Source organism: Lutra lutra, chromosome 8 (assembly GCF_902655055.1).
Source record: "Lutra lutra chromosome 8, mLutLut1.2, whole genome shotgun sequence".
NCBI lineage: Eukaryota > Metazoa > Chordata > Mammalia > Carnivora > Mustelidae > Lutra > Lutra lutra.
In genome coordinates, this window is record NC_062285.1 from 90,265,985 (window position 1) to 90,289,351 (window position 23,367).

The window sequence follows — 23,367 nt, forward strand, 5'->3', positions numbered from 1 at the left end:
TAATTTATACTTAGGTATGAAATAATCAAAAAACTTTTAAAAAATTGATCAAAACTTGGCAAAAAAAGATATTTAATACTGAAAGAGAAGCCTGTCTAATGGATTATGTTACCTTCTCTAAGGATATGAATCAGCAATGATACTGTGACTATTCTGTTAAAAGTACTTAAGATAACTAATATACTATTGAGAACTTAGAAAAGCTGAATGGAATGTTTAGTGCTTTAAATGCATTTTATTTTATATATTTTAATTCCCAGTTTAGATTAGTATAAACTAGGTAGCTAGGTAGGAAATAACTTCTTAAAGGTCATAGTTTGTAAATTTGAGAGCCAGGAGTAATTCTATATTTCACTGAGTGCTGAGCTCATTGACTGAATTATGAAATTACATTTATTTCATTTATTAGAATTCCTTATACAACTAATGTTTCCCTACTGCCTTTGACATTCTTAGGTTTTTCTGGAAGTTTGTACCAACAGTGTTCTTCCATAAATGAACTACACTTTTATTTATCATTTTATGGTTTCACACCTTTACTATTAAATCAGTTGTCAATTTCTGGTGTTAAGTAAGTACTTTAAAAAATAGTTTTGGTGTTTTTGATTTCATTATTTTTCAGGGTTTGGATAAATTTATTGTGTCATGTAACATTTTCAACACATAAAAGATTTCTTTTAAAATTTAACGATTTCTTCGAACGCCACAATTACTCAAGGTAAAAGACCACTTGATAGCACTACATGACATTTTAGTAAAGAAACCTGAGTCTTAAATAAAAGTAATTTACTCCAGGAAATTCCTAATGTGCCAAAACTAATATTCCCTAATCTGGGGGACTCAATTTTTTTAACCAATAATGCATTTAAAACTTGTCAAAAAAATTGGCGCAGCATTTTCATTCTAATGTAGCATTTAAATATTAACCCAGTTATTCCGATAGCATTGACCTGTTCTGTGGAATCTGGCCTTACATTAATGAGGACAATATTATTCCTGAATTCTTTTTCTTCAATAATTTGTTGCTTTACATGTTTCCAACCAATACTATTGTGTCAGAGAATATCATTATAAAAACCACTTATTTCATCATGAAGCACTTCTTTAAAGCTCCACAGAGCTTTTACATTTTACATTTTTACATTGTTTTACATTTACATTTTTTTTACATTTTTTTACATTACATTACTTTTACATTTTTTACATTTACAGTGTTCAACAGCAAATGAGTACTACCACTCACCACACACTCCACCCACTGTGACTGTCCCACCACAGTGGGACACTTGTTCATCAAGTCCTTCAGTACAGTCCCATTCAGCCCTGTGCCTGACACCACACAGCTGCAGAGATGAATAACCAAGAAGTTACCTATGCAGAACTCAGTTAGGTTAAGGGTTTAAGAAGACAGCAAGTGAAAGCTAAGGGCACTAAAAGTGGCATTTCGGGAACTGAGCAGGAAATAACGTATGCAGAATTAACTCTTCAAGATGCTTCTCGGGATCTTCAAGGGAATGGCAAGAACTACCAATGGAAAGGTAATACTTAATTACCTTTAAGTACTTAATACTTTTAAATACTTAATACAGACACAGTATACTGTTCTAGAATGTGCCCTTGGGGAGCAGAGGTACAGGGAATGAGTAGGGAATGATCTCCCATATTTTTCATTTGTGTGGATCAGAGCTTGGGGCTGGAATATGATATTGTAATTGAAATCTGAGGATGAACCTTGTTCAAGTGTTGTAATTCGTGGCTTTAAACCAATCTCATGGGGGTAAAGTATTTATTGCAAATGTAATGGTATATTCTGAGAGAAGATTACAATGGTCGATACAAGTTTGGGGTCCAAATTTTTATATGTGACTCCCTGTGCTTTGTTGGTTCTCTTGTCTGTAAATCTCCTAAATGATTGTTTTCCATCCATGTCTTCTGAGCATTTTCATTTCTCTTCCAACTATTTACCTTCATGTCCAGGGAAGCTCATTGCTGGGATCCTGGAAATCATCTGCCTTGTCTTGATGTCCACTGTGGTCACAATAGCTGTTATTCACTGTAAGTGCTTCAATGACAAGGGAATTTTTCACTTTAATGATCATCGGTGCTTGGAATGTTGCACAATATTATGGAATTGTATTACCTCAATTTAAAGCATGTATGTTCTAGGTGTGGAGTGGTTATTCTGAGTCTGTCAAAAGTAGAAATAACAGAATAACTCTATATAGAGCATATTACACAAATATTCCGATTTCATACCTGAAATACAAATTATGGGAGAAACTTTATGGAGATATACAAGTTAGCTCTTGAGACTGTTTAAACCAAATACTGTAAAAGACTGTGAGGTTTGATTCTTTAAACTTTTGAATTATCTTCCCCCACATGTTCACTATTTATTTAATTTTTATGGGTAAAATCAATTTTGTTACAGAGTTTTCTCATTCTAAACAATATACCAAAGTTCAAACTAAGAAACTCAAATCATAATGATTTATTTAGTTTAATGTTGTTTTATGAGCATTGCTTTAATTTTTCTAGTTACTATAGGACCAGTGCAGAACAAGCTGTCTGCGGAAATAAAGACCCAGAAAGGTAGAAAATAATTTCCAAAACTCTGATTTTAGGATAGCATGTATTTTGTGTGTATCTTAAGCTAGACAAGGATGATAATAGATGATTTTGGGGAAAATGAATTAGAAAATTGCGTAGTAAATTGTTATAATTGATGAGTATAGGAGAAATATTACCTCTTACACAACAGTATGAGGAAATATTAATTTAAAATCAGCATACATGATGGCTGTATGGCTTAGTGAGTGAAGCATCTGACTCTGGGTTTTGACTCAGGTTATGAACTCAGGGTCCTGGGACTGAGCCCTACGTCGGCTCCTTGCTCAGTGCAGAGTCTATTCGAGATTCTCTCTCCCTCCTCCTCTCCTTCTACCCCGCAGGTTCATGCTTTCTTTCACTCTCTCTCAAATAAATAAATAGATCTTAAAATAAAGTTACTATACCCATAGTTACCAATGGTCTCAAATTTACTCCTGCTTTAGCATGATATGATATAAACCATTATACAATTCCAAAAAAGTTGTTTTGTTCAGGGACTCGAAGTACATGTAAAGATGGACATTTTTGTTTGTTTGTTTTATACTGGCATGTAAGTAAGGGATGAAAGCCTGACTCTTCTGGGAGTGTGCCTGTGTTTTATTTTTGCCCGCTTGTGAGGGTAAAATGATGTGTTTTATACACATTTGTGTATACATATGAAAGTTGAAAACTTGAAAGTTTTAATATCCAAAACCTTTTGGATAATATCTCATAATCTTTCTTTAGCTGACCCATGTGGTCATTGTCCAAAAGAGTGGATTACATATTCCAAAAATTGCTATTACATTAGCATTGTAAGAAAACCATGGAATGAGAGTCGGTTGTCCTGTCTTCTAAGAACTCTACCCTGCTACACATAGAGGATGAAGAGGAAACGGTGAGGTTTCAAATGTTTCCAGCTTTTATTAAATGCTTATCATTTAATATTACATTTGTAGATCTCATCCATATAGTCATACATATTTCTTGTTTATTTATTTTAAAGTCTGTTAATATTGCATAGTTTGACTCTATGATATTTTACTATTTTTATACCTTTAATATACATTTAATAATTTCTATTTCTTGCTTTTCATAGAAAGCCATACTTTTATAATAAATTATCTTTTGCCTGAAATAACCTTATTATATTTTTTAACCACACATCAAGAAAACTATATGATTTGGGCACCAGGGTGTCTCAGTGAGTTAAGTCTCTGCCTTTCGCCCAGGTCATGATCTCAGGGTCCTGGGATTGAGCCCCACATCAGGCTCTCTGCTCAGCAGGGAGCCTGCTTCCCCTTCTCTCTCTGTCTGCCTCTCTGCCTGCTTGTGATCTCTCTGTCAGATAAATTAAAAAAAACTTAAAAAAAGAAAACTATATGATTGTGCATATTCATCACAAAACAGTCAGAACATAAGTACAAATCAGATCATGAGCGAGAAGTTTAGAGCCTCTATTAGCCCTGCCAATTTTAATACTGTGAAATGTCTTTGCTAATTCTTGGCATATATATTGATGGAATAATGCAGTATGCATTATTATGTGTATCTCCTTTTCTTCTTGTTTGATATTTGTAATCCATCTATATTATTCCATTTGTCTATAGTTTGTGAATTTTCAGTGCTGCTGTCTTATATGAATAGGACATTTTCAAAGCTATTCTCAGAAACTTACATCCTTTTTAGTATGTGCATATTAAGAATAATTATTTTATGAAAGGCTTTTTCTGTGTGTTTTCCATGTATTGTATTTATAATAACTTATTATACATAACTACATAGTGCATAGTATATTTATGAAATATAAATAATGCATTTGTCAAAATAACAATACATAAATGTAACATTATAATTGTATTTACATATGATTATTATACATTTTCTTCTAAGCATTAGTATGAAATTGCCCGATCATAGATATGTGTGTCTTTCAATATATTACATTATCCCTATTTATCTAATGTATTGTGTAAATACATTGTACAAAATAGTCCCTTGATGCAAAAATTCAGAGGTCTGAGAAAAATTATGACAAAAAATTCTGGTGGTTATATAACAGTATCTTTTTTTTTTTTTTCTGGGCTGTGAATTATAAGTATATTCTATTCAGTGAGAAGGAGTCGAGTGTGTCCCTTACTCATTTCTCCTAAATGGTGTTTTATTCTGTCTTCTTGGAAGTCCTTATCGTGTTTTAAATATGAGTTCTTTTTTGAGTTTACAAGATGGAAATAGCTGTGTATTGCATTTCTACTCCCCTATTGGAGTCCTTTAATGATCAGAATTTTAATATTACCATGGTCCCACATATCATCTGGGTGTTATTGATTATTTTGAACCTATTTCAGAAGTTAGTCAAAGTTCATAAACATAATTTCTCATATTACTTTTATCTTTTTTCTTTATTTATTAATTTTTCACTTTAATTAGAGTTTCTAATCCAACTGGAATTTATTTTTGGTGATGTTGTATGTGCGATGCAGTGAGATAAATGTGAAGGTTATAGTTTTCTACATCATGAACCTAATTGATGGAGCATAATGTAAAGCAAAGTCGATCTTTTCTTCATAAATAACTTTATACATATATAGTCATATACATGTCCACATATGTTCTAATCTGCTTCATATAAACAATGTAGATAGTATATATCTTTATATAGAAAATTATAAACACATATATCACTCTACACAATCTGTCACAACCCACTGCACTCTGAGTAAAATGTAGAGCCTTCCCTTCCTTCATGTCCTTTTACTGTGTCTCATTTCTACTTTATTTTAAATGTTTCTCTACTTACGTTGAGAATTACATGAATGTTATCACTTTGCTTCAACTGATGATTTTCATTCAAATACCAAACAATTTAGACACTAGAATTGAAGCGAAGTCCCTTAGACCTAATGATAGTTTTATACTTTCTTTTGTTTTCCCTTTCTTCCTGGTGATCCTTGCAAGATTGCTTCTGTTACCATTTAATTTCCGTTTGGATAATTCCCTTTAGCAGTTCTTTCAGAGTGGGGGTGGCGGTGACACTTTTCCTAGTTTTCCTTTATCTCACAATGTCTTGATTTCCCCTGCATTCCTGAGTGATATGCCCTTTGAATAGTCAGTGGCTGATTGAAATTACTAACTTAGTATCTACATTTTTGTTTGTTTGGGTCTTTATAGCATGTCTTTTTTTTTTTTTTTCCTATTATGTTGACTAGAGAGAAAAAAACATTTTGGGGCCTTTTGTCTGTACACTTTGCTGTCTGTGGTTTGCTCACCAGTCTGGGATATGTGAGGCAAAGAGAAATTCCAGGGCGCTCACCGCCGTGTCATTTGGGGATAGAGGGCGCAGTTCTGTCAACTTTCTTATCACCTGTTTGAATGTTATATTGTTTTGTGTATAATATCCAGGTGTTTTAGCTGTATTTGGTGGAGGAAGTAGGGACTAGCAGCATATCCTTCCTTCTTGCTGGAATAGGAATTCTGATATATAGTGGTTCTAATGTGAATGTTCCTAAGACTGATAGTGTTGAGCAACTTTCTCTGTATTTATTTGCCATCAATATATGCTTTTTGATGAAGTATTTTGAAATGTTTTTGTTATATTTTTACTTTTTGTTATTGTATTTTGAGAATTCTTTATGTATTCTGGCAGCAAGTATTTTATTAGGTGTATTATTTATAAATATTTCCTCTCAAGTCTATGACTTGTCTTTCCTTTACCTCAAAGCGCAGACATTATCTTAAGGAACTACACTTCATCAGTTTGTTCTTTTTTGGATCATGTTTTCTTTCTCTCTAAGAAATCTCTGCCCAACTTTAGGTCAGATATTTTTCTTAATACATCTTCTTGAAATTTTATCATTTGCACTTATAGATGATCATTTTTTAACATTTCTTGTATATAGTATAAAGTATATATTATTAATTTCATCTGATACTAATTGTTTCCACAACATTTATTGTAACACTATACTTCTCCATGGAATGATTTTACATCCTTGCCAAAATGAGCATTCCATATACGTGTGGGTATGAACTTTGCACTTTCTCTTCAGTTTCTTTGATCTTGTATATATTTTTGTCAATCCATACTTTAAAAATTGTCCTTTCATAAACAATGGCTTTATATTAGTTCTTCTCAGAGTTATCATATTTATTCTAGGTCTTTGCATGGATGTTTTCTTTTTTATTTCTATCAGTCTAAATTTTTTTAATTAAAAATGAAAATTAGTTTTATCTTCTGCGTCAGAGAAATCACATCCTTTACCTTCTTTACTCAGCTAATGTGACAGAGTAAGTTAATGGAATTTCAAATGTAAATCCAACTTGGTATTGCTTTAGTAAGTCTACTTATCTTGTAGTTCATTGTTTTTATATATTATCAGAATCAGTTTAGATTGCTACTCACCTGTAATTTCCTTTTCTTAGTATTCCAAGAAAATACACACAACACATATTTTATTAGACCCTTTTTTCTACCTTGTAAGATTTTCTTTTTGGCTTTTAATTGACATTTCATCTTTCTTTCCTTATAAGCGTCTAGATATTCTGTAACTGAGTATTAAAAGCTTCTGAATTAGAGATTAAATTATATTAGAAGTTAAGACACTTCTGATATTTTTATTTCCTTTTGTTCTGGTTTTCACAAGTTGTATTTGGTAGGATGTTTTCAAGTTTTTGTCTAGTTTTAAATAAATTTACATATATTCTTGGTATTCTGTTATGTTAATTTTACTGTGGTATAATGTGCATACGGATGGTTGCATATGAGATACATGCCAACAGCTGGCTGAATTTTCAAGTGTCACCATCATATGAAGGAGAAAATGAATATTACCAGAATTAAATATTACATGTTTTCTCCTTCATTTACAAATATTTATGTAAATAGAATGATACAGTATGCATATTTTATTTATGGCATTTTCAGGGGAAGCTAAACTTGTGCTTTTCATCCATACAGTTCCATGAAGTTGTAAATCCTCCAAACTCCTTGCTGCTCCAGTGTCTGATTCTACTTCAGTGCATTCATCCATACTATTGCTAATGCTCTTGGATATTTGGGTATTGATCCACTTGGGCTGCCATGGGTTACACTACTATTTGTACTTCACAGTCAGCTTTTAGCTTAGTATATGTTTATCATTTCTTTCTTCTCTAACTTTAATAGGCTCTTCTCTGTACAGCGTCTTGAGAGGGAAGCTACTCAGATCATGCATTTTATAACATTCTTCCTTTTGGGTATTAATGATAGAGCTATGTGTCTCCAAACACCACGTTAGTTTCACCTTAAAACTTCTGATATATTCTCAGTTTTGTGTCATCCAGTACAAGGTATTTTCACAGATTTCATTTTTGGAAATTCCCCAAATTTCTTTCTGTTGTTGCTTCTAATTTATTCCTTTGGACAAAAATTGATTTGTCTTCAGAGAATATAGTTTGGAAAATTTCCATCCTGTCAATGTTTGATCCCTATTTGTGACCTAGAAGAATAATTTCTATATATGTCAATTTTGTCAAGCTGGTTCCTAGAGCTCTGCCAGTCTTCCATGGTGCTCCTGATTTTGTGACTGGATGGTCTCTCATTTACTGATGGAAGATCTTTTAAATCTCCAACTGTGTTCATTGAACTGTTTATTTATCCTCCCAAATCTGTCAGTTTCTCTTTCATGTGTTTGAGGGTCCTATTGTTAAGTGAATAATACATATTTATAATTATTTTATCTTCTCATATTGACAGGCTTACCATGTTGAATTGTTTCTTTTACGTTCTATTGTTATTTCTTGTTTTAACAGCTACACTTTGTCTGATATTGTAGCCATTTGTCCTCACAAGGTTACTGTTTGGAGAGTGGATCTTTTGCTATCGTTTTACTTTCATGTCTTGTGCCTTTGAATCTAAAGTGTGTGTGTTATGGAAAGCATAATGATGGATCTGAATTTTTTCTTTTTTATTCAGGATGACAATTTTTATCTTTTGATTGGAATATTTACTGAATTAACCTGAACGTCATTATTGGCATAGTTGGATTTGGGCCTCCTATTTTGCTGTTCATTCTATGTTTATATTGTTTTCTTCTTCCACCTTATCTGACATCTTTTGTATTAAACATATTTTAGTATCATATATTAATTCCCCTTTGATGTCTTGCTATATTCTCAAGTTAGTTCTTTGTAGTAGCTGGGCATTACAATTACATCTTTTATTTGTTTTTACTGAGATATAATTGACATAACATTGTGTAAATTATAGGCGTGCAATGTGCTCATTTGATACTTTGATGTATTACTGATTGATTACTATGGTAATGTTAGATAACACCTGTCTCACATCATATACTTACCATTTTTTGGGGTATTGAGAACAGCAAAGATTTAGTCTTACCAAGTTTGAAGTTTATAATACTTAGTAATGATGACTATAATCACTATGTTGTACATTAGACTTCCAGAACTTATTATGTACTAGCTGTAAACATCTCATCAATTCCCCTGCCTTGCCGTCCCTGGTAAACAATATTATACTCATTGCTTTTTCAAGTTCAATGTTTTAGATTCTACATTTAAGCAAAGCCATACAATATTTGTCTATTTCTGATTTTTGTCATGCACATAATGCCTTCAAGGTACATCCATTTGTCACAAATGGCAAGATTTCCTTCTTTCTCATGACTGAATAATATTTCATTGAGCATATGTGTACATATGTGTGTGTATACATAAATATATCACACCTTCTTTAACTCTGTTGGCAGATACCTAGGTTCCTTCAATAATTTGGCTATTGAAAATAATGTTGCAATGAGCATGGGTGTGCAGTAAAACTTTAAGACACTGATTTGAGTTTTCAATATATATGTAGGAGTAATTACTATGCGATATAGTATATTTATTTGTAATTGCTTGAAAAAGATACATAATATGGTATTTTTATTTGTAATTGCTTGAAAAATATTGTGGGAACACCAATTTATATTTCCTTCAAAGGATATCCTTTTCTTCAGATCTTCACCAATATTCTCTTAAGATTTAAAAAAAAAATTTAACAGGTGTGAGGTGATAATTAACTATGGTTTTGATATGCATTTCACTGATATTAGTGATTTTGGGTATCTTTCTTGTACCTATTGGCCATTTTTCTGTCTTCATAAAAATGTTACTCACACCCTGTTCCTATTTTTGGAATTGGATTATTTCCTTTGTTTTTATTGCATTGGTGGGGCTATTTATAGATTTGAATATCAGTCCCTTATCTGATAGATGGTTTACAATATTTCTCCTGTTCTGTACATCATTCTTCCAAACTTTTCTTCAACTTTTTTGTTCTTTCCTTTGCTGTGCACGTGCTCTTAATTTAATGCAGTCTTACTTTTCTATTTTAATTTCTCTTGCCTATCTTTTGGTGACTTACCCAAGAAATCTTATGAAGGATCTTTTCGTTTTGGTCTCTACCAGTGATTTTATATTTTTATGTGTTTCTACATTACTTATGTTTGTCTCTTTTTTTCAGCTTGAAGAATTACCTTTAACATTTCTGTTGGGCAGGTCTAATGGTTCAAATGTCTTCTGAAACGTGGTTTTAACCAACCACCACTAGAGTCATGCCAATTTCCTGTGACTGCCATCTGGGGAAAGAGTTGAAACCTTGACACACCATCCCCTGGGATGCTGGGAAAGTCTTTATCTCTTTTTCGTTTCTGAATGACAGCTTTGCTGAGTAAGATATTCTTGGTTGACAGTTGTTTTCCCTTTGACTGCTTTAAAAATATCATCCCACTCTCTCCTATCTTATCCATGAGAAGAAGGTGTTCCCAAGAGGATGTTTTCTGCTGTCTGATATGGCATGTTGACCTCAGAGTCCCCAAAGCAATATTGGAGCTACAATGTTGTCTACATCCCCCCATGTTCTCCTCAAGGAATTTCATAGTTTTATTGTATCTTATGTTTAGGTCTTTGGTCCACTTTGAGTTAACATTGTATATGTTGTAAATGTAAGCATCTGATTTCATTCTTTTGCAAAGAAATTGTTTTCCCAACCATTTGTGAAAGTCAATTTCCCAACACCCTTTGTGAAAGATACTGTCCCTTTCCTTTTGAAGGTCTTGGCACCCCAATCAAAATGATTAGACTCAATATACATTAGTTTGTGTTTGTGTATATTTTTACTTTTATTTTTTTAAAGATTTATTTATTTATTTGTGTGTGTGTGAGAGAGAGAGAGAGTACAAGAAGGAGGGAGTGGCAAGCAGAGGGAGAAGCAGGCCTCCTGCTGAGCAAGGAGCCCTATGCAGGACTTGATCCCAGGATCCTGGGATCATGACCTGAGCAAAGGCAGAAGCTTATCTAACTAAGCCATCCATGAGTCCCAGGATGTATTTTTAAGTTACTGTTTCCATGAAGGACTTATGCCCTGGGGCTTCTTATACTGGTGTGTTGTCCTCTGATCTAACATGTGCCCATGGCATGTGTGGATTCTATGGTAGAAAATGTGGTCTCAGGCTGCTAAAGATGGAAGATGTATCACCCATTCCATGGTTTTCACACAAATTCAGTCACCTCATGCTCCACCCTGTTCCTTCAGGAGTATTTCTTTTCTGTGTTGGCATGTGTTCTTCAGTCATTTCATTATGTTTTGAGTTATAGATATAGTTCTATTATTAGTTTGTTGAGCCTCTGGGGTCCATAATATTTTTTTTTTAAGATTTTATTTATTTATTTGACAGACAGAGATTACAAGTAGGCAGAGAGAGAGGAGGAAGCAGTCTCCCTGCTGAGCAGAGAGCTGGATGTGGGGCTCGATCCCGGGACTCTGAGATCATGACCTGAGCCAAAGGCAGAGGCTTTAACACACTGAGCCACCCAGACGCCCAGGTCCATAATATTTTTTAAATGATATTTAAGAAGTTGTTCATTCTTTGTGGCATGATTATTTTCTGCACCCTTCCCCCTCCACCCCCCCTGCTTCTCTTTTCCTTCTCAGATTGTATTTAGACCTATGTTGGTTTTCCTGGTACTGTGTTGAAGGTTTCTGACTGTGCTAATTTTTCTTTTCTTTCTTTTTTTTTTTTTTTTGCTCTCTTTCTGTGAGATGAGTAAATCTATTATTCCCTCCTCAATGTCATCAATTTTTTCTAATGTATCTCAAATTTTCTGGAGAACCAATTTAGTGTATTTTCATGTAGGTATATAATGATAAACCAAGAATTTCTCTAATTTATTCATGTACTTTTATTTCTCTATTGGATTTCTTACATTATTGCTGCCATCGTATGTTCATTTAGTTATCTGAACTGTTTTCTTTGTAATTTCCATATATTTATAAATAGTCCTATAAAATGCTTTTTTTCTAATAAACAATATCCTTATTTCAGTAGAAGTTTATATTGACCTATGCTTTCCCCTAGTATGGAAAAGATTTTCCAGTTTCTTTTCATTTTTTTTTAAATTTTTAGGTAGATAGTTTTGATAATATAATTTAGTCATCATGCATTCTATTTCATATTTTTAGATTTGTATTTTCTGTAAGTTGCACAATTTTTATTGCAGGATCCTCTCCCCTCAAATCTGCCTACTAATGGTTTTGTTCAGAGTTACCAAATTCTTATTTTTTAGCCTGCATTCCTAGGGATTGTCCTTTTGACTTTGAAACTTGGATTTTGCCTACAAGTTCTCTTAAAGACTGTGTTCAAAGTGTGCAGGTAATTGGACTTCCATGCTCTGCCATAAGGGGTATGTGTGTGTGTGTGTCTGTGTGTCTGTGTGTGTTTGCATGCATGTGAGTGTGAGAAGGAAGTGCTCCCAACTGAAATATCAGTTCTCAAGTCTCCTTCTCCTTTTACTTTCTACTGGATCATCTTGGTCTCCTCTCCATGTGTGCATATTTTTTTTCCCATCAATCAAGAGTGTACAGAGAGCTCATGTCAACTCTTCTGTTGTTCCTTCACTAACAGCATTTCCCTATTATATTTATGGGATCCACAGTGCTTGACAGAAAAATTGCAACCTCTAACTTTTATTTTTTTTTCTGGAGTGGAAAGAATTTTATAGATACCTGAGAAAAAGTGCAGGAGAAACATTCCTACTGACCATGTAGCCTGTCCCCTTGGGCCAGACTAGGCCACAAAACTTCTCTCATCCTGCCCTTGAGCTTTGGGTCATTTGGGGCCCAACTCATGAATACCCAAAGGCTGGAGAAGTCTGCAGCCTGAGTCTGGAGAGACAGCATGTGCACTTATGGATCCTGAGGCTAGGGCAGAGTCAGCAAGGAAGATACACTAATCGAGATCTAGAGTCTCTTGGGTCACAGCCTCAAGTCTGAAGAAAAACTACTCTTCCTAGGCTCTTGGTTCCTAACCAGTCATCTTCTCCTGACACACATATGGGTTTTCCTCATTATTACCAAGCAAAATCATCACTCTGAGCTGAAAAGTCAATGGGCTATTTCAGTCCCTTTTCCACTGCTGATTGAGTCTCCCCTGTGGCACCAGTACCGTTGCTTTCTGCATCTTCTCCAAATTGTGGAACTACAAGCTTCTGGATCACTTTGACTTTATTTATCAACATTCCTCTGGCTATTTGAGGTCTTTTCTGGTTCCATATAAATTTTAGGATTATTTGTTTCATTTCTTTGAAAAAATGGATGGGATTTTGATAGGGATTGCATTAAATGTATCGATTGCTTGAGGTAGCATAGACATTTTCACAATATTTGTTCTTCCAATCCATCAGCATGGGACGTTTTTCCATTTCTTTGTGTCTTCCTCAATTTCTTTCATGAGTACTTTATAGTTTTCTGAGTACAGATTCTTTGCCTCTTTGGTTAGGTTTATTCCTAGGTATCTTAATGTTTTGGGTGGAATTGTAAATGGGATTGACTCCTTAATTTCTCTTTCTTCTGTCTTGTTGTTGCTGTAAAGAAATGCAAGTGATTTCTGTGCATTGATTTTTATATCCTGACACTTTACTGAATTCCTGTACAAGTTCTAGCAGATTTGGAGTGGAGTCTTTTGGGTTTTCCACATATAGTATCATATAATCTGCAAAGAGGGAGAGTTTGACTTCTTCTTTGCCTATTTGGATGCCTTTAATTTCTTTTTGTTGTCTGATTGCTGAGGCTAGGACTTCTAGTACTATGTTGAATAGCAGTGGTGATAATGGACATCCCTGTCGTGTTCCTGACCATAGCGGAAAAGCTCTAAGTTTTTCTCCATTGAGAATGATATTCATGGTGGGTTTTTCATAGATGGCTTTGATGATATTGAGGTATGTATCCTCTATCCCTACACTTTGAAGAGTTTTGATCAGGAAAGCATGCTGTATGTCAAATGCTTTTTGCTTTGTCAAATGCTTTTTCAGCATCTATTGAGAGTATAATATGGTTCTTGTTCTTTCTTTTATTAATATCATGAGAGTATCATATGGTTCTTGTTCTTTCTTTTATTAATATCATGTTGATTGAATTGCAGATGTTGAACCAACCTTGCAGCCCTGAAATAAATCCTACTTGGTCATGGTGAATAATCCTTTTAATGTACTGTTGGATCCTATTGGCTAGTATTTTGGTGAAAATTTTTGCATCTGTGTTCATCAAGGATATTAGTCTATAATTCTCTTTTTTGATGGGATCTTTGTCTGGTTTTGGGATCAAGGTGATGCTGGCCTCATAAAATGAGTTTGGAAGTTTTCCTTCCATTCCTATTTTTTGGAACAGTTTCAGGACAATAGGCATTAATTCTTCTTTAAAAGTTTGGTAGAATTCCCCTGGGAGGCCGTCTGGCCCTAGGTTCTTGTGTGTTTGGAGATTTTTGATGACTGTTTCAATCTCCTTACTGGTTATGGGTCTGTTCAGTTTTTCTATTTCTTCTTGGTTCAGTTGTGGTAGTTTATATGTCTCTAGGAATTCATCCATTTCTTCAAGATTGTCAAATTTGCTGGCATATTGTTTCTCATAACTATTATAATTGTTTGTATTTCTTTGGTGTTGGCTCCTCTTTCATTCACGATTTTATTCACTTGGGTACTTTCTGTATTCTTTTTGTAAGTCTGGCCAGGGGTTTATCAATCTTATTAATTCTTTCAAAGAACTGGGTCCTAGTTTCGTTGATTTCTTCTATTTTTTTTTTTTTTGTTTCTATTTCATTGATTTCTGCTCTGCTCTTCATGATTTCTCTTCTCCTGCTGGGTTTAGGTTTTCTTTGTTGTTCTTTCTCCAGCTCCTTTAGGTGTAGGGTTAGGGTGTGTACCTGAGACCTTTCTTGTTTCTTGAGAAAGGCTTGTACCGCTATATATTTTCCTCTCAGGACTGCCTTTGTTGTGTCCCACAGATTTTGAACCGTTGTGTTTTCATTATCATTTGTTTCCATGAATTTTTTCAATTCTTCTTTAATTTCCTGGTTGACCCATTCATTCTTTAGAAGGATGCTGTTTAGTCTCCATGTATTTGAGTTCTTTCCAAATTTCCTCTTGTGATTGAGTTCTAGCTTCAGAGCATTGTGGTCTGAAAATATGCAGGGAATGATCCCAATCTTTTGATACCGGTTGAGACCTGATTTAGGACTGAGGATGTGATCTATTCTGGAAAATGTTGCATGTGCACTAGAGAAGAATGTGTATTCTGTTGCTTTGGGATGAAATGTTCTGAATATATCTGTGATGTCCATCTGGTCCAGTGTGTCATTTAAGGCCTTTATTTCCTTGTTGATCTTTTGCTTGGATGATCTGTCCATTTCAGTGAGGGGAGTGTTAAAGTCCCCTACTATTATTGTATTATTGTCGATGTGTTTCTTTGATTTTGTTATTAATTGGTTTCTATAGTTGGCTGCTCCCACGTTAGGGGCATAGATATTTAAAATTGTTAGATCTTCTTGTTGGACAGACCCTTTGAGTATGATATAGTGTCCTCCCTCATCTCTTATTATAGTCCTTGGCGATATCAGATCTAATTGATCTAAGGATTGCCACCCCAGCTTTCTTTTGATGCCCATTAGCCTGGTAAATTGTTTTCCACCACCTCACTTTAAATCTGGAAGTGTCTTTGGGTTTAAAGTGAGTTTCTTGTAGACATCATATTGATGGGTATTTTTTTTTATCCATTCTGATACTCTGTGTCTTTTGATTGGGGCATTTAGCCCATTTATATTCAGGCTATCTATTGAGAGATATGAATTTAGTGCCATTGTATTACCTGTAGGGTGACTATGACTCTATATTGTCTCTGTTCCTTTTCTGATCTACTACTTTTAGGTTCACTCTTTGCTTAGAGGACCCCTTTAAATATTTCTTGTAAAGCTGGTTTGGTGTTTACAAATTCTTTTAGTTTTTACTTGTCCTGGAAGCTTTTAATCTCTCCTTCTATTTTCAATGATAGCCTAGCTGGATATAATATTCTTGGCTGCATGTTTTTCTCATTTAGTACTCTCAATATATCATGCCAGTTTTTTCTGGCCTACCAGGTCTTTGTGAATAAGTCCACTGCCAATCTAACATTTTTACCATTGTATTTTACAGACTTCTTGTCCCGGGCTGCTTTTATGATTTTTTCTTTGTCACTAAGACTTTTAAATTTTATTATTAGATGATGGGGTGTGGACCTATTCTTATTGATTTTGAGGGTGGGTTCTCTGTGTCTCCTGGATTTTGATGCTTGTTTCCTTTGCAATATTAGGGAAATTCTCTACAATAATTCTCTCCAATATACCTTCTGCTCCCCTCTCTCTTTCTTCTTCTTCTGGAATCCCAATTACTCTAATGTTTCATCTTATGGTATCACTTATCTCTCAAATTCTCCCCTCATGGTCCAGTAGCTATTTGCCCTGTTTTGCTCAGCTTCTTTATTCTCTGTCATTTGGTCTTCTATATCACTAATTCTCTCTTCTACCTCATTTATCCTAGCAGTAAGAGCCTCCATTTTTGATTGCTCCTCATTAATAGCTTTTTTTAAATTTCAATCTGGTTAGCTTTTAGTACTTTTATTTCTCCAGAAAGGGCTTTTATTTCTTCAGACAGTGTTTCTCTAATATCTTCCAGGCCTTTTTCTAGCCCAGCTAGCACATTGAGAATCATCATTCTGAACTCTAGATTTGACATATTACCAATGTCTGTATTGATTAGGTCCCTAACCTTTGGTACTGCCTCTTGTTCTTTTTTTGTGGTGAGTTTTTCCACCCTGTCATTTTATCCAGATAAGAATATATGAAGGAGCAAATAAAATGCTAAAAGGGTGACAAAAATCCCAGGAAAATGTGCTTTAATCAAATCAGAAGAGGCCCCAAATCATGGGGGAGTGAAGGGGATAAAAAAAAAGTTCAGAAAAAGAAAATTAAAAGAGAAAACAAATAAAGAAAAAATATAAAAAGGAAAAAAAATATGTTTATTGCACTGGTAAATAAGACAGGGTCACCCACTTAATTTTGGGAGTATTTTGATCTCTTAGAAGAAATTACCTCCCTAGATTTTAAAGAATGAAAAACCTATATAAGGGTAAACATGATGAAGGGATGGAATATGACTATAAAGATGAAAATTTTTAAAAAAATTAAAATTTCTAAAAAAGGAGTTGATAAGATAAGTTTGTTGGGAGAATAAAGAAAAGGAAAGTGGAGAGAATTTGCTCAGGCTGGAGACTAGATCAAAGCCCTGTGTTAGATTTAAGGTGTATTTTTATCTATTAGAAGAAGTTTACCCCAAATTTTATTAGAAGAAAAATCCCTATGTGCATTCCAAAAATGAAGTTAGATACAATGAAGGATAAAATATGACTATAATAATGAAGGTTCAAAAAAGATTTTTTTTTTTTACTAAAGGTATATTGTTAAGATAAACTAGTTAAAAAATGTTAAAAGAGGAAAGGGTAAAAGTTAAAAACATTTTAGCATAAGAAAAAAATAAAACTAAAAATATTAATTAACTTTGAAAGACTAAAGAATAACAGGGTGAAAGCAATGAATTCCATGCTTTGCTCTCCCTCCTCTGGAATTCTACTGTTGTCCTTGATAAGTGAACTTGGTCTTGGCTGGATTTCTTGTTGACCTTCTGGGGGAGGGGCCTGTTGTAGTGATACTCTAGTGTGTCTGCCCAAGGCAGAATTGCACCACCCTTACCAGGGGCCAGGCTATGAATCCACTCAAGTTTGCTTTTGGGAGCTTTTGTTCCCTGAACACTTTCCATAGATTTCCAGAGGACAGGAATGAAAATGGCAGCCTCTCAATCTCCAGTCCAAAAGAGCCGAGAGCTCAGGGCCCCACTCCTCAATGTGCCCTTGGAGAAAAGTGCTCAATCACTCTCTTCTCCCTGGCCTCTGGCTGTGCACCAAGCTCACCTAGCCTTTGACCAAGCTTCTCTGTCTCTGGCACACAGCTCTGCCTGGAGTCTCTGAACCCCACAGATCCCTGAGCTCTTCCAGGGGGGTCTCCTCGGATCTTTTGGGGTCCCTACTCACAGAGTAGTGGCCTCTGCTATGGATCATGATTTAAGGTAACCCCAAGTTGAGAGTTCACTCCTAGGTTCTGTCTCTGTAGCCGGCTTCTCCTCTCTAATACTTGTGAGCTCTGTGACACTCAGACAGCCCCGATCCTTCTCTAACCCCGTGGGACCTGAGGCCATGCTGTCCCCACATGGGCTTCACCCCGGCTTAGCTTCTGGAGCGACGTCCCTCAGTGGAGCAGACTTTTAGAAGTTCTGATTTTATGCTCCATTGCTCTGCCACTTACCTTGAGCCAGCCCCTCCCCCTGCGGTCTATCTTCCCGTCGCTTTGGATTCACTTCTCTGCCAGGCCTACCTTTCAGAATGTGGTCGATTTTCTGTTTCTAGAATTGCTGATCTTCTTCTCTTCAATCTCCTGTTGGATTTGTAGGTGTTCAGAATGGTTTGATAAGCTATCTAGCTAATCTCCTGCTACCTGATATCATCTCAGCCTGCTACTTCTCTTCCATCTTGACTCCTAACCCCTCTTCATTTATTTCTACTAAGATATTTTTATAACATGTCCTGTGTGTAACATTACTTGAAAATTTGAAAGTATCTGTAAAGTAAGAAAGAATTTGCTATGTTTGTTATTGCAAAATTCAAAAGAGTCTTGTTCGACTTCTAAAAAAATTTTGTTTTCTAATAGTATTTGTTGAGACTCCTCATTCGTTCTTCATGGATTAGTAGAGATTCCCGGAACATCAGTATTGATTCATCTGTGTGGCCAAAAGTCTCCACTTCCTTTCCTAAAGTGTAAGTTTCTTGACTACTTGTTTTATGCCTTAAGAGGATTAATCTTACAAAGAATAAATACAATATGTGAACAATTATATAACACAATTGTGAAAATGTTCCCATAAAAAACAATATGGGAAATATTCAGATTTAGATGTACAGCTATTAGTCTAAATCAACTATTTATTCTTCAGAATATTGTGATTCATATTTTTAAGAGTAATGAGATATAATTCTCTGTATTTCAGGCCATCAATTTCTTCAGAGAGTGACAAGAAGTGTCCCTTTTTCAACTCTGACTCAAAGAAAACTTCTTTCGAATCCTGCTTGGATCAAAAAATATATGTTTGTAAGCTCAGGCATTTTAGTCATCTAATTTTGGTATAATGCTACCTCACCATCTATAAAGAACATATTTCTCATTTTTTCAAAAGTCATAAAATTATTATCTCAAAATATTTTTCAGATATAATTTTTAGGGCAATTTTAGGTTCACACAAACTAAGATGAAGGTAGAGAGATTTCCTCTATTACCCCTGAATACACAAGTGCATGGTCGCACCAGTTATCAGCATCACTCACTAGAATGGTTTTTTACTGAAGGTCCCACCAAGGGGGACTGAAGACTGTGGGACTCCATTTCAACCAGTCTCCTAAATTTAGCTAGAAATCTACCAAGCCACTCTGGACACCCATGAAATCAGCCTGAGATATAAGATTATACATGCCTGGATCTCTATGGGGGATGAGGATGATCCGTGGAGAGGTACAAAAGATGGAGTTGGGTTTACACAGACAGATGTTGGAGGACAGAAGGGGGGAGAAACAAAAGAAACCAGCCACTGGAAATCAATACCCCAGGTCAAAAGTGCCCTGTGCTTGGGGACCAGTGATACCTTTGAGATGGTGGCTGCAAGATAGGAAGGGGCTGATAACAGTGTTCAAAAAGAACAAAGGTGCTTAAGAGACAATTGCAGGGACCAGGTGGCCTAGGTATGGGCACATGGACTGGCCACAACCACTGCCCATCTGTGCCTGAGAGGACCCAGTGGGGATTTATGTCAGCGGTCCCTGGTGCTTGGCAGCTACTGCTACCACCATAGTCGCCTCCACCCCACTGCTCTACTGCAGCTGAGAGACCCAACTTTGTCTGGAGACCACAGTCTTGGGAGCAGAAGACACCAGGGATGGACTTGCCCAAAGTGGTATCACTCATAGTTTTTGTGACACAGTGGTACAGAGACAAGTGGGGGTCTCAGGCAACCACTGAGATGGTCGCTGGGAATGCATTCCACCTGTGGGAGGCTGCAGTATTCAATGGGATTTGCAGAGGAGGAGTCTGTGTTCTGCATGATTCAGAGAGGAGCAGAGGGTGGCTTCTCCCTAAGGCAGAGGTCTAGGTGTGGACAGTTTACTTTGCTCTGACCCTCTGAAATGCCACGAAAAGCCATCAGGTAAGAAAAGCCTCCAAGAACAAAAGCCTGAAAAACCAGTTTCCATAAATCCCTGTCCCATGATAGGGGCCAGGGCAACTCCACCCAAGCAGGATTAACTGAAAAACAATACCGCAGACCCCTCCCCCAAGAAGACAAGCTGAAAGAACAAGAGGACAAAAAGCACAAGGTCCCCATAAAACTATGAAAACCCCAACACCAGGGGAAAACAGTTTATTAAGCCCTGATATTGCCTCACGGCCTGTATATTTCTGAGATAACAACTTTTCTCTCTCTTTATTTTTAATTATTTCTTATGATTCCTGCTCTTTGCTGTTGTTGTTTTATTATTCTAACATACTTTCCATTTCAGCTGATGTTTAATTAATACAACATATTCCATAGTAACTTTTTTTTTTAAAGATTTTATTTATTTATTTGTCAGAAAGAGAGAGAGAGAGAGCGAGCACAGGCAGACAGAGTGGCAGGCAGAGGCAGAGGGAGAAGCAGGCTCCCCACAGAACAAGGAGCCTGATGTGGGACTCGATCCCAGGACCCTGGGATCATGACCTGAGCCGAAGGCAGCGGCTTAACCAACTGAGCCACCCAGGTGTCCCTCCATAGTAACTTTTTAACTTGAAAGTTTCATACATATACTTTTTTCTTTTTCTTCCCATATAGATAGATAGATAGATATAAGCTTCAATGTAGTCCTTTTTTCCCCTATTCAATAATACCTTAATATACATACCACTTTTAATTTCTCTGTATGTCTGGGAAGTTGAGTTCTCTAACAAAGATAAAAAAATACAGCAGGAAGAACAGAAATGGGCATTCCTTGCCCACACTGAGGGATTATAACTACCTTCCCAACAGCCCACCTTGTTATTTATTTCTTTATCCTTTTATTTGTTTGCTTGTTTTTGTTTTTGTACCTTACAAATATTACTACTGGGGTTCATTTTGGCTGGAATTGTTTTTCTTTTCTTTTTCTATTTCTATTTCTATTTCTTTTTCTTTCTTTTTGGTGGTGACATCTGTTTGCTCTGAACCTTCCCAGGTGCTCCTTGACTGGATAGTGGTTGATATTTTTGGCTGTACATCCCCTCAACCACAACTCAACAGAATGATGAGGAGGAGCAACTCCCAACAAAGAAAAGGTCCGGAGACAATGGCCTCTCCCACAGATCTAATCGATATGGATCAAAGCAAGAGGTCAGAAATAGACTTCGGGGTAGCAATTATGAAGACAATAGTCAGGCTGGAGAAAACTGTTAATGGCAACATAGATTCATTAAGGGCAGAAGTGAGATCAGATTTGGCAGAACTTAAAAATTCTATCAATGAGATACGATTTAATCTAGATACTCTAACAGTTAGGGCAAATGAGGCCAAAGAAGGAATTTGTGATCTTGAAGACAAACTGATAGGAAAGAAGGAACAGAAGGAGCCTTGGAACAAAGAGCTTAAAATCCATGAAAACAGAATTACAGAAATAAATGATGCCATGAAACTTTCCAATGTCAGAATTATTGGGATCCCTGAAGGGGTGGAGAGAGAGAGAGGACTAGAAGATATATTTGACTAAACTGTAGCCAAGAGCCTCCTGAATCTGGAGAATGAAACAAGCATTCCTGTCCTAGAGGCAGAGAGGATATCCCCCAAGAACAGTGTAGGCAGACCAATGACCAGGCATGTAATAGTAAAACTTGTAATTTTAAGTGCAGTTAGGAGGAAGAGATTCCTTATGTAAAGAGGGAGGACCATCAGAATAACATCAGACCTATTCACATCAATCTGACAAGCCAGAAAGGGCTGGCAAGACATGTTAAGGGTGCTAAATGAGAAGAATATGCAGCCAAGAATTCTTTACCTGGCAAGGCTGTCATTCAGAGCGGATGAAGAGATAAGAAGCTTGCAGGACCTGAAGAGGCTTAAAGTATATGTGACCACTAAGCTGACCCTGTAAGAAATATTAAGGGGGGGGTTCTATAAAGGGAGAAGGACCCCAAGAATGATGGAGAACAAAAATATACAGAGACAATCCATAGAAACAAGGACTTCACAGGCAACACGATGACAATAAAATCTTATCTGTCAATAATCCCTCTCAACGTGAATGGCCTAAGACAATGAAATGCCCTTTTCCTTCCAGTGTTGAATATCCTATCTACACATATGTGTTTCTCACCATGGAGAATGTAGAATGTAAGAGAGAAGCTTCTTAATATACACACAGAACAGTATTTATAGGGAGTTAATCAAGTGTGTAGTCAGAGTAGAAAGAGTCATGGAGGAGAGCCTGGTGGCACAGTCAGTTAAGTGTCTGATCAGGTCATGACCTCAAGGTCATGAGACCAACCCTGCGTCCAGCTCCATGTTCAGTGCCAGCTGCTAACACTCTCTCTTCCTTGCTCTCAGCCCCTATTCCCCTCCTTCAAATAAATAAATAAATCTTAAAAATAAATACCATATACTATTGATGATAATAGCTTTGTAATACAGCTTTACATCCAGAATTGTGAAGCCTCAGGCTTTGGTTTTCTTTTTCAACATTATTTTGTCAATTTGGGGTCTTTTATTTTCCATACAAATTTTAGGATTCTTTGTTCTAGCTCTGTGAAAAATGCTGATGGTATTTTGATAAGGATTGCAGTGAATCTGTAGTTGCATTGGGTAGGATAGATGTTTTAAGAACATTTGGTCTTGAGGAAATTGAGAGGCAGGGCAGGGAACCATGGGGTGTCAGGAGGGAAAATATTAAATAAGGCGGAATCAGGAGGGAGACAAACCATAAGAGGCTCTTAATCTCATGAAACAAACTGGGGGTTGCTGGAGGCTGAGAGGGTGAGAGGATAGGGTGGTTGGGTTATAGACACTGGGGAAGGTATGTACTATGGTGAGAATTTTGAAATGTGTAAGTCTAATGATTTACAGACCTGTACCCATGAGGCAAATTATATGTTAATAAAAAATTTAAAAGAATATTTGCTCTTTTGGGGCACCTGGGTGGCTCAGTGGGTTAAGCCGCTGCCTTCGGCACAGGTCATGATCTCAGGGTTTTGGGATCCAGCCCCGCATCGGGCTCCTTGCTCAGTGGGGAGCCTGCTTCTCTCTCTGCCTCTGCCTGCCTCTCTGCCTGCTTGTGATCTC

At 36.1% G+C, this 23,367-nt stretch overlaps 1 pseudogene; it reads left to right on the forward strand.

Moving 5' to 3' along the window:
• The first annotated feature begins 1,351 nt into the window (after positions 1-1,351).
• Positions 1,352-21,705, forward strand: LOC125107331 (NKG2-F type II integral membrane protein-like; annotated as a pseudogene).
• Positions 21,706-23,367: the final 1,662 nt, after the last annotated feature.